The sequence below is a fragment of the Nelumbo nucifera genome, chromosome 2, assembly GCF_055504915.1.
Source record: "Nelumbo nucifera cultivar China Antique chromosome 2, China Antique-T2T, whole genome shotgun sequence".
In the NCBI taxonomy this organism is placed as follows: domain Eukaryota; kingdom Viridiplantae; phylum Streptophyta; class Magnoliopsida; order Proteales; family Nelumbonaceae; genus Nelumbo; species Nelumbo nucifera.
In genome coordinates, this window is record NC_142650.1 from 105,227,957 (window position 1) to 105,240,745 (window position 12,789).

General features: G+C 36.9%; 1 long non-coding RNA gene across 22 annotated transcripts; it reads right to left on the reverse strand.

The window, feature by feature from the left end:
• Window positions 1–6,284: 6,284 nt before the first annotated feature.
• Window positions 6,285–12,567, reverse strand: LOC148802703 (uncharacterized). 22 transcript variants are annotated; one of them, XR_016081907.1, is made up of 7 exons: window positions 12,180–12,567; window positions 11,954–12,049; window positions 11,325–11,410; window positions 11,171–11,228; window positions 9,421–9,696; window positions 6,789–6,878; window positions 6,285–6,702 (listed from the first exon to the last, which is right to left on the reverse strand). It is a non-coding gene; the product is annotated as an uncharacterized LOC148802703 (long non-coding RNA). The 22 variants fall into 22 exon arrangements; XR_016081906.1 differs by having other exon boundaries at window positions 11,954–11,999; window positions 12,180–12,565; XR_016081903.1 differs by having other exon boundaries at window positions 11,902–11,999; window positions 12,180–12,563.
• Between the last annotated feature and the right edge of the window lie 222 nt (window positions 12,568–12,789).

A 12,789-nucleotide genomic window follows, 5' to 3' on the forward strand; every position in this document is an offset into this window, starting at 1 on the left:
ATTGTTTCAAATTGCATTTTTATATAAATTTAAGTTTTGATGGATTGGATTTGCATTAAGCAGGACTCATAAAGCAATACAAAATACAGTACAAAAGGTATAAACAAAAATATGGTAAACGACCATTAAAAAGAAAAAAAAAATATATCTAAGTCGGAACCTAAGGCGGCGGTCAGAAACATCTAAGCCGGCGTTTTGAACTGCCACGTAAAAATGGAAGGATTTTTGAGAAAAAGCTAAAGTGGCGGTCTTTTAGGACCTACGCCAGCGGTGACAACCACCGCCTTATTAACGATAACTCGGCGGCTCCGATAGACCGCCGCCTTAGAGCAACATCAAAGGCAGCAGCCATTTTAACCTAAGCCGGTGGTCCTTATCTAAGGCGGCAGCTTCTTCAGGGGCGAATGCATGACTGCCGCTTAGACATAAGCCGGCGGTCTTAAGGCCTAAGCCGGCAGTCGAAGGACCGCTGGCGGTCTTAAGGCCTAAGGGCTTTGACCTTTTTTCTTGTAGTGAGAAAGGTACACTTTCTATTTTTGTGTATATTCAAAAGGCTAGAAGTATTGCTAATAATCTTTGTGCTGTTGCTGAACATATTTCAAAAAAGGATCTTGTCTTGTATATTTTAGCTGGACTTGGACCTGAGTATGAATCAATTTTTACTCCTATTACTACTCGGTATGATCTTGATAAATTGAGAATTTCTGATATTATTGGTCAACTACTCAAACATGAGTCTTGGCTTCGATAACAATCAACACACTAAAGCTGATGACCATGCCTCTACCAATATTGCTTCCTCCAGCAACAAGAACAACTTCCAACAGCTGCACAACAATTAATAGCATGGAAGAGGCGGTAGAGGCGGTCATGGTGATTACACTGATGGTCTGGGTCATAGTAGAGGACAAAACACCATTGTATGTCAACTATGCAACATCCACGGCAATGGCGTATGGAAGTGTCATCATCGATTTGATCTCTCATTCCCTGGTGGTGATCGCTAGAATGCTACGAATCCCACCATTCCTGAACCAGCTACATTTCAGATCGAAAACTCTTAGTTGTTTGATCTGGCATGGTATCCTTACTCAGGAGCGACACATCACCTCACATCCAAGCTTGACAATCTCTAGTTTCGATCAGATTATGGTGGATCTGATCAGGTGAAAATTGGTAATGGTGCAGGTTTGCAAATTAAAAGTATTGGTTCTTTTGTAATTTCTCATGGTGACCATTAGTTTCATTTACAAGATATTTATCATGCTCCATCTATTAAAAAAAATTATTTTCAGTGAGTAAATTTATCAAAGATAACAATGTTATTTTTGAGTTTCATCCCTCCTTTTTCCTTTTGAAGGACCATACAGGGAGAGTTCTACTCCGATGACCCAGTAAAGGTGGACTCTATCAGTTTTCTACTTCAGCAAGGATTGATTTGTCTTCGCAGTCGTCTACTAGTAATGCAATTGCTTCTACCAAAATTTTTTAACATGTTATTTAACATTTTGGTCTTCCATACAGTGGTTCATTTGATTCAGTAGTGTGTGGGTCATGTCAGCTATGCAAAAGTCATTTACATCTTTCAGCATCTTCTACTTTTTATAGACGTTCATTGGAGTTAGTTAAGTTGTTCCAGTCAGATTGGGAAGGAGAGTTTAGACGGCTCTCACAATACCTCAACTCACAAGGCATTGGACATCAGCTCGCCTACCCACACACTCACAAATAAAATGGCATTGTTGAACACAAGCACTGGCATGTGATAGAGTCCACCCTATCTCTACTGGAGTCCTCATCTCTCCCTCAAAAGTTTTGGCCCGATGCAGCTGAAACTTCAATCTTCCTAATCAATCGGCTTCTAACACCTACTCTGGCTAGCAAATCTCCATATGAAGTATTATTCAACCGACCACATGATTATTCACTTCTTCTCACCTTCGGTTGTGCCTGTTATTCGCTATTGCGCGACCATACAATCGCCACAAGATAGAATTTTGATCCTCTCTTTGCATCTTCTTGAGGTACAACTCCTCACATAAAGGGTACTGGTGTTATGATATTAAAACTGGCCGAATATTTGTACGTCGCCATGTTGTCTTTGATGAATAGCTTTTTTTAGGTCTTCCATCTACACCGGCACCTTCCTCTTCTGGTTCCGAGGGTATTTCACACTTTCCCATTCGTGCGGCCCCAGCGCTGTACTCGACTCCTTCAACAACGATCGATCACCAATTCTCCTCACAACCATCGTCTCCTCCTTCACCAGCTCTAGAAATTTCTTCTACTGCTCCTATCAATAGTTCAGATAGTACTAGTTCTTCTCCTCCGGTTCACCAATGAACTCGGCTGGTTCAAGAGCTCCTCGACACCACTCAAGCAGTTGCTGCACCCCCAAGTCGCACCCATTCCATGGTAACACGGTCTATGAGTTCTAGTGCTCCTTCATCTACTTCTATTGCTACACGCTACCCCTTACCTCTTTGTTTTAATTTTGAAGTGGCGGCTATTGAATCTGAACCCATGTCTTATTCCTAAGCCTCCAAACATAAGAATGGTGTGATGCCATGGCCAAGGAATTTCATGCCTTAGTGGTGAATGGAACTTAGGAGCTTGTGCCACATAACTCCTCCACAAACATGATAGGTTGTAAGTGGGTCTATAAAATAAAAAGAAAACCAAACGACAAAGGTTGTCTAGTGGCCCAGGGTTTCACTTGAATACCTAGGGTTGATTTTTTTGACACTTTCAACCCGATCATCAAACCAACCACCATCTATACTATCTTGTCCCTTGCGGTCTCTCAACAATGGGAGGTTCGGCAATTGGATTTTGACAATGCCTTCTTAAATGGACTTGTCACTGAAAATATTTATATGCATCAGCGGTGGATTTTGAAGACGTTGATGATCCCTCTCATGTCTACAAACTAGATAAAGCTCTTTATGGGCTTTGGCAAGCCCCACAGCTTGGTTTTCTTGCCTAAGTTCAGAGCTAATTGAGTTGAATTTTTGGGCTTCTCATTGCGATCCATCCTTGTTCATCTACTTACGAGGGGTTCACCGTATTCATTTATTATTATGTGGATGATGTGTTGCTCATTGGGACCTCCCTTTCCCTTATTCATGGTCTGGCTCAAATGTTCAAACTAAAAGACCTTGAGCCCTTGCATTATTTTTTGGGTATCAAGGCTCACAAGGATGCTAATGATCTCTATCTAAGTCAGCGGCGATATATTATTGATCTTCTTCACTATGCTGGCCCAGATGGAATCAAGCCTCCATCCACTCCTAGGGCAGCCTCTACCAAATTGTCAAAGCTTAATGGACCACCTCTCTCCAATCCCTCGGAGTATTGTTGAGGGCCTTCAATACCTCACTATCACTCGATTGGATATCAGTTTTGTTGTAAACAAGGCCTGTCAGTTTTTACACAATCCCACTAATGAACATTGGATGACAATAAAATGAGTCCTTCGTATCTCAAGCATACTCTAGATCATGCATTATTCTTCTCCTCGAAGTGATCAATGCATCTTACTGCTTTCTCTGATGCGGATTGGGCTAGATGCCCGAATGATTGGAGGTCTACTGGGTGGGTACTATATTTTTCTTGGTTTTCATCTTATTAGTTGGATTGCTAGGAAATAGCAAACCATTGCATGCTCTAGTGTGAAATCTGAATTCCGTTCTCTCACCAACACCACCATTGAGTTACTTTGCCTTCAGTCCCTCTTAACAGATATCTTGGGGTTTAATTGCCTACAGCACCAGTTATCCACTGTGATGATGTAGGAGCTTCCTACCTTGCCTCTCATCCGGTTTTTCATGCTCGCACCTGTCATACTGAGGTTGACTTCCATTTTCTATAGGATCTCCTTCTCAAGCATGCACTTCATATTTAGTATTTTCATCGGTTGATCAGCTCACTGATGTATTATCAAAACCATTGCTATCACCGACATTATACATGTGCTTCCCATGCCCATTTGCTTGAAGGGGCATATTAGGAGTAAAGTTGCCACATCATCAGACACTAACCAAGACTCCACTAGAGCTAGATCACTTCTAGTCGACCTAGGATAACACCTCTCTCTAGATCAATAACTTCTTGTTTTAATCTATACAAGATAGTGTTGTACTTGGACTCTACTTCATAATGTTATATATCGAACAAGGTTCTAGTGATCAACACCACCGAACCATTCTTCAATTTATTCTTCTTTTACTACATTATTTCAAACTTAGGTTAACAGCTCTATGGGTTTGATGATTTCTAACAGCATTATTTTCCATTGGTTTCCCCTTCAGAGTTAGCCATCTCTGATCAATGTTTCTTCCTCTTTAACACATCGCTTGCTTAAAGCATTCCACCTACTGAATGGAATTACTGATTTATTGTAAATTAAGAGTCTCTTCCTTTGCCTGAAATGTTGCATTCCTCTTACTGTGTTGCTCCATGGATAAACCTTTTGAATTGTAAGTAGTGTAAATAGTGTGACAATCTGATGAGGGGATACACACCTTCATCCATTTCGGTCTTGCACCAGAAAAACACAAGAATCATCTATTTACCAGCTGGGTGAGTAAGCTAGAAAAGCAAAAAGCAGGAAAACGAAAGTGGTTGCGAAATTCAAGCCATGAATTAATTTAATCCTATAGGTCAGGTTGAAGAGTTGTCAATAATTGTTAATTAAGGAAATCGGTCATTATGCCTGCGTTTGGATGCAGTGCAAATTTATTTGGCACAAGCTCAAATGCATGGGAGTGCAAATGAAAGGAATGCAAATTCTGGTATAATTTTGTTTTGGGTTTTATTTTATTCTGCTTCAGGGTCTTATTTTATTTAATTTGCCTACAATCAAATAAAATAAAATAAAATTTGAAACAAAAATAAATCAGAATTTGCATCCAAATCATTTGCATTCCCATAGTTATACATCAATGCAAAAAATTTGAATTTCAACCGAACTAGTAAAAAAAGGGAAATTTCTTAAACTATCCCTACTGTTTAGCTAATTGACTAATTCTACCCTTATTGTTTAACTATTGTCTTAAAGTACCCCTAAGTTTTCTGATAATCGACTAAAACCTCCCCTACCGTTAACTTTCCGTCACACTCAGTCACATATGACATCATGTGACCGATATTTTTTCAAAAATTCCAAAAACACCCTTTCAAATCTCCCTCTCACCTTTCGCCGCATTATGGACTGCTCTTGCAAAGGTTAACTGGAAAATCATAGATCTAAGTATCTCTCGAATCTCATATCTAAGACTCCATGTTGTCTCCCTCACCGAATCTCATATCAGAGACTCCATGCCATCTCTCACTAGATCTCAGATCTAAGACTTTAGACTCATGCCGCTCCTTCAGCATCGCTTGAAGCTCGCCAGAACTGGGAATCGACATCGGACTGAACCACTACATTGCCACTGCTATGAGTCATTGCAGTGGTCATGGAAAATAGAGGTGACGGAAATGGGAGGTAGTAGAAAAAAAAAAGGGAAAAGAGGAGAAAGAGAGAAGAAGGAAGAGGAGACACCATAGGAAAAATTGGCTTTGGCAACAGACAAAACCGTTGCAAAAAGATACAAAAAACTATTGCTAAAGGATATAGCAACGGTTTAGCCACGGTGTTTTGTCGGTGGCGGATATTGGTGTGTACAAACTTATACAAAATTTTCTCATTACATCTGAATAGTTCATTATATGCACGTGCATCATGCTCACGTCCTTCGCTTTGGATCATAAACTTTAGTCCGTTATGTTCAACAAAAATGAATACATAAGGATTGATGTCAATAATTAGATATATAAATTAAATAATGTAAGAGTTTTATATGCATTACATGTTACCATTGATTTAACTCATGGAATGTGAGATCCAAGTGCATCTCCAAGAGTTACCATATTACCACATTTTCATCACCCACCAACATTTTATGTCTTTCTTATCATATCCTAGGTAAAGGATCTTCACATGTTTGAATGCATGTACATTAAATCATTTTAGGATTATAATGTATTTTTCAAGAGAAATAGTATTTATTATATCATACTAAGAATACCTCATCCAAATTTTCATTAGCACATTGAACAGATTGATTGTTGCCCATATGTGAAGGAATGCTCCCAACTCGTATTTCCTAATAATTAGTAGTATAGATATTAAATATTGTTTATTTATAATAAATTAGTATTTTATAACCATACATTTACCTCATGTGGGGTTACCACTACATTATAGCTATTAGTAGAGGAATGCATTTGGTGTTGGAGAATTTAAAGAAACATTTTCAACATTTTCAACATTATAGTCAATCCAATTGGTATATGTATAATTGTTTAGGTATTGTTAGAAACAATACTTACTTTTCTACCTAGCACAAGATTCCTTAATTCAGAAAATTTTATAGCCATATCCTTCATTTTGCCCTCTAAGTTACTGATTTTATCTTCTAATTGTTGATTTTCAATCTCCAATTCAATATTTGAAATGCGCTTCCTTGGTTCAGGTCCCCATAAATTTGTTGGAGTTGGACCTAATCCCATCAAGCACACTCGATCACGCCTCTCTGGTTTACCTAATCCCATCAAGTATAAACCATAATCTCTGCAGATGCATCATTGATAGGTCTGCCATGTATGTGTTCTTTTAAAAAGAGTAGCCCTGTCTAATACTTCCCCAGCCTCTTCTGCCTATTTTCATATATACAAAATTAATACCTTATGGTTACCAAATAAATTTTAATAGTTAATTAGAAAATATAAAATTGAAACTTTACCTCTTTGCGAATCCGTGCTAAACTTTTTGTTCCTGCACAATGGTTTATTTTCTTCAAAGCACGATTGTTTTTGTTTACTTTGCTAAATGTCTAATAAAGAAAAGTAACAAAAACAATATATTAGTATATGTTTATATAAGAAATGATTTTAATTTGCATACCTTAACTTATCCTGCATTGCATATGTAAGAATGAAATTTTATATATCATAATTCGTCACACATATTTGATTATTTGAAAAATGTTCAAGATAGTGAATAAATTGAAAAGAATACCCTGATAAAACCCCAAGCACGATCTTTAGTTGTATTCAATACTTTCTTCCAACTATCCACATCAACAAGTACAATATTTCCATTATGTGCTATTGTGCTAATAAACTGAGACAATTTTCCATCTTCTGGCTGACCATACTTATTAAAAGATACAGAAATACGCTCATTATCATTTATTTTATACACATCTTTTCAAAAAGTGGGGCCTCTTGTTTTCTTGTGCTGTGAGGACTCTATTTATGGGGGTAATTGGTCTTCAGTTTTCTTCTGAGAATGATGAGAGGGCAAAGGGCTACTTGGGGTTGAGAAGCTTGAGGGTGTTGCAAATGAGATTGCTGTGGTTGTTGTGTTTCAGTCTCTTGTTCTTCAACTTCCCTATTTAATTAAGAATTTGGGACGTGCTACACTCGATTTGTTTGAGATCGTTTTCTTTTTGATGCCCTAGAAAAAAAATCCAAGGGAATCAAAATCAGATGGTGCAACAAAGAAAGCCCATCTATGGTGTGGCCCTCACAAGTGCCCAAATATCAGTTACTGAACAAGTTGCTGAACTAAATGCATTTGGAACAACATGAAGGGAGAATGGCAAGCCAAAGAGGGGCTCTTATAGAACTCTCATAGAATATGATGCTACTAAACAATATCAGAATTTATTGGTTTCCCACCATTCAATATATAAAACATAATTTAAAAAAAGTCAAATTCAATGAATGCTTGTATAATGCAGAATTTGTCTCTGGATGGCTTGCCTTCACAAAGAGAGTTTATTGTCCAGAGCATGGTCTTCTTTCTTGACCTGGTTATCACTTTTCTTCTACTTTGAGAAACCAATCAATATTAGAGACAACCTAAATGGAAGGGAAGCTAACCTCCATAGTAACTTTATGGGTATGTTGGGCATTTTCATGTTAGAAGGTTTTACTAAAGGGGGGTCTACTTGGAACTGTATCAAAAAATTTAGGGGAGATTTCAGCAATAGTAATAAACTTCAGGGGAGGTTTCAGCAATTTACCTCTGTTTTTGTACATTAAAAAAAGCTTGATATCAATATCCAATAAGCCAAGAACCGCAAACAGAATGAACTAGCACTAGATAATTTTGGTGGGCAAAATATTTTTGCAACAAAAAAAAACAGTTATTTATGTCAAATAGGAAATGACTCATTAGGTGACCTAGCAGATTCTATACTTATAATACAAAAAAAAAGCAGGTTCTATACTTCTGTGGAGGGACTGCCATGGATCAAAGAGCATGCACAAATCATTTCACCGTATTCTCTTAAATAAATAATAAAAAACAACCATCACCTAAGGTAAGTCACAGGTCTCTGGGGTCTTGAGACTTGAGAATGAGAGGATAGAGCTCATCTTTGGCATTTATTTTTTTAACACAAATTGCAATATATTTATAATTAGGGTTCAACTATGATACTGGAAAAAAACTTGTATGCATCTATTTTCTCATACCCGAATCCTAAATCTCTAATTATCTTCTTTGTCTCATAATAGTTCTTTGGACACCTTTCACCTTCAGGAAGACAATCTTTAATCAAAGCAATTACCATGTCAAATGACTTAACTCTTGAAACTCATCATTAGCATTCTTCATTGGAAATGGATCATATAACATTTCATGAATATCATCATGTATCTCACAAGGGTTAGCTATTGGCTCATGATATGGTACACGAGGCAATGGATCTTCCCATGGAATTCCCAATGCCTACAATTATTTATAAAACCCCTAGCAAAAAGATGGCCTGCCACCTCATCCCTTGTTGCCCATCTACCATTGCAATAGTTTATACATGGACACAATTTTTCCATCCTATTATGAATTAGCCTCAGCCCAGTTCAAAAAATGAACAACTCCATCTATGAATTCATCTGTATTCATACATTGACCAAAGATAAAATATGAGCCCTTAAAATGTTGAATCTAACCTAGATATATAAGAATCTTTTCTTTATAACAATTTTACCTCTGCATATACACCCAACTCCTATCCCCCACCATTGAGTGTTTCAACTAATCTGTAATATTAGTATATAAAAGAAAAAAAATGGAGTTCATGAAATTTAGTAATTGTCATGCAAAAGCCTTGCTGCCAATTGAAAATCTTATTTGATTAAGCAAAAAACAAAAAAGATAAATAATCACATAGCAGATTTATAAAGTCCCCTAAAGCTCATCACTAATTCACTATGTGGGTTAGCACATCTCATGGCAATATGATAACATATAAAGCATATACACATCAGAATTTTAAAAAATAAATAACCTATGGCACTCCAATATCAATAAATCTTATAAATATTAAAATTAACCCACAGAATTAGAAAGAAAAAAATCCTCACCATGCCGGTTAGCATATCCATAGCACTCCAATATCACACATCTATGTGGTGGATTTATTTAATCCCCTAAAACTCCTCCCCATGCCAGTTAGCATATCCATATCACTCCAATATCATATAAAGCATGTTCATAGCACATTCCATGGCATTCCAGTATTAGAAAAGATAGCCAAAAGAATAAACAAATTAAACAATGAAGTTGTTACTTACATCATTTTCCAAAGCAACCTAGATGTCACAAAGCCCACACAAAATGCCTTATGAATATAATCAATCCTATAAATTCACAATAATCAATATAAGTAAATAATCTTAAGGATAGGATAAAGAATTTTAATATCAGAAATGAAATCATTTAAAGGAACCTAGGAGTATATATCTTAATATCTCTAAATGCCAATGAATCCCACCCATTCTAGGTCTGACCTAAATCTATTGAATATAGTTATGCTTGAAAAGGTTTGAAGACTTGTGCCTTTAAAGCCCTAAAATCTCAAAACCCAGTTTTGAGGTTCTTTACTTTTTTTAGACTTAAAAGTGTTGATACTTACATAAATATCAAGTCCTGTCGTAGACCATACACTTACAAATGGCCCAAAAGTAATGTGTAGAGCCTATAGGCCTACTCCCCTAGCCTACAATTATCATATTAATAGAGTAGCAGCCCTATGAAACATTATATTTAGAGGACAGGTTAGATAAATGACTCTTGTGTGGCTGGAAATTAAATGACCATGAATTTGACACATGAAATTTATGGTGGTCTCCCAAAATTTAAAAGGAAAAAAAAAACTGCATAAGTCATCTTACACTTCTATGAGCATGGTTCTTCAAGGGATCTGTTGGAGAGATTTGAATTGCCCACTTGGCCACCTAATGCAGGTGTGTGTTTGTCCAAACATTGAATTAGACAGATGATATTCTACATTTATGAGAGGATTTCATATTTAATTCATAAGTGTTGCATGGCAACATACTTTTAAGTTATGATTGTTTTGGGAGAAAGACTGAAACTTCAGCAAGTAATTCCATCCTTATTTGGTACATCTTGGTTCTTCCCTTGGAAAGCTAGGGTTGAATCATTTAAAAATGTTCAAGAGTGACAGTTCTTTAGTCAAATTGGGAAGAGAGGAAAGAAGTAAACAAGCTCTGATTGAAAGAATAATCCTAAAGGTGACAACACATTGGGTGAGGACAACTAAATTATTTCTAAACTTCACATTTGATGATATTTTTAGACAATAGCGAACTATAGCTGCATCATTGCAGTGAATGTGTAGAGACTTCAGTAGTAAAACCAGTAAGAGAACAAGCTCAAATTGCCTATCATAATGCATCTGGAGACCCCTTCCCTTTCATGGGTCCATCAAACTTAATTTTAGCGGATGTCCTTTGGAAAAATTGGACCCTCGGGTATTGGAGGCATAAGGAATGGAAAAACACTCCCACATTTGTGATATGTACAGGCATGCAATTAATAAATGAGTGACTGATTCCTCCTCTTGACTCGAACATAACTCAGCTATATAGGATTTGAAGACCAAACCACACCCATAGCCCACAAAAATTCATATTTTTCTTGATGTTTGTAGGGGTTTAGGGGGCCCCAACTATGCATACTCCAATTAGAAAAAAAGAGGCATGTAAACACATAAAAACTATATTTAATTGGTAGTCTAAATAAGCTATAACTGAAAGAACTCTAATGCATAATTTAGAATATTGAGCACAAGTTTAGATAATAACACACCTTTGGGAAGAAAGGTCCAGGCTGCAATCTTGTCCTCTATACCACTAACAATGGGATCCTAAACAAAAAATGATAATAATAACAATGAGTAAATAGTTTACTAAAATATATAAGAGAAAAAGGCAAAGTGTTCAAAAATCTTAAATTCCATTACTTCACATAATGCATATCAACAACTTCCACCATTGCAATAAGCTAACTATGGAGATAGCTATAAGCACAGAACAAGTGTAGTGCCAACTGCCAAATGCAAGTTAATAAGATTTTATCAGAAACCAATTCTAAAAACTGTCATCCAAGTAGAATTTAGCCAACTTCCAAAAATAGAAAGGTGAAGAGGTGGTAAAAGTATCAGTAAAATTTTCCTGAACATGGGTTTGCTTTAGAAAAAAAATCTTGTCAACCTAATATTCTAACTTATGAAACTTCACAAATAAGAAGTGCTGCCTAGAACTACTAGTCCTGAATATAGTTCCGTGGGGAGGCAGAGACGAAAGAGGTAAGATATGGGAGAGAAGACAAAACAACAGTAAAGGGTTTTTGGAAAGAAGAGGGTGTTCTGTCTTGAGAGTTGGGAATGTACAACCTTTAATTTTGGACTTTTTAATTAAAAAATCCAAATAAATAAAGATAATGGTTTTATGTAAACCCCTATACACTCTAGGTAGGGAAGAATTCCTGCCGACAGTGGACATCCAAATTTTCCTCATTATCCACACCTGAGTCCTGACCCTTTTGAATTTAGAAACCACCAGAGGAAGTAGCCACAAACGGGGAACCAACCAAACAGCTTCAGAACCCATCTTTCCTTTTGCTACCAGCATATGAGCTGCAAAGAGATAGAAACACGGGCAACAGAGAACAACTTGAAATTTACACCTGACAGATCATATAAATCATGAAACAACGGATCAAAAGATTTCTGGTTTATAGTATTAGCAACATTGACTGAATCACAGAAGATACTAAGTTCTTGAATTCCTAGGCTTAAGGTAGCAAAGCAACGTACACTCTAAAATAGCCACAACTTCAGCGTATTCAGCAGACAGAAGTGACTTCACAGGATCCGCAATTTGCAAACAAAAAAAACACCACATGCATTTGAAATCCAAAAACCCTACAAATCCTTGAACTCCGACCACCTACAAAAATGAATACCATGCGAGAAGAGATCGACGGAGAAGGGAAGATGAAAAGAGTGAAAGAGAACAGAAACGTGCGAGTAGGATGGAATGTGTGGGCTACCCAGATGAACACCACGCGAGTAGAGATCGATAGAAGGGAAGACCAAAAGAGTTCGATAGAAGGGAAGGAATGTGCGAGCAGAGATCGATAGAGGGAAGATGAAACGCGAGAGCGGGAAGGAAATGCACGGGTTCTATTTTTCTTTGCTTTAGTCAGGGATGAATAAAATTACAAAAATACCCACACAGATAAATTAGGCACGGTTTCATATTGCTGAGAAGAAAATATAGCTTCTGTTATTTTTAAAACCATCTCAGTAAATTATGTTATAGCCATGGGCTATGATACGGTGGCTAAGCTATATATGAGAAGGCACCATATAGCCACGAACAAAACATATGGTTGCTATATATGATTTTTAGCAACCGTTTTTT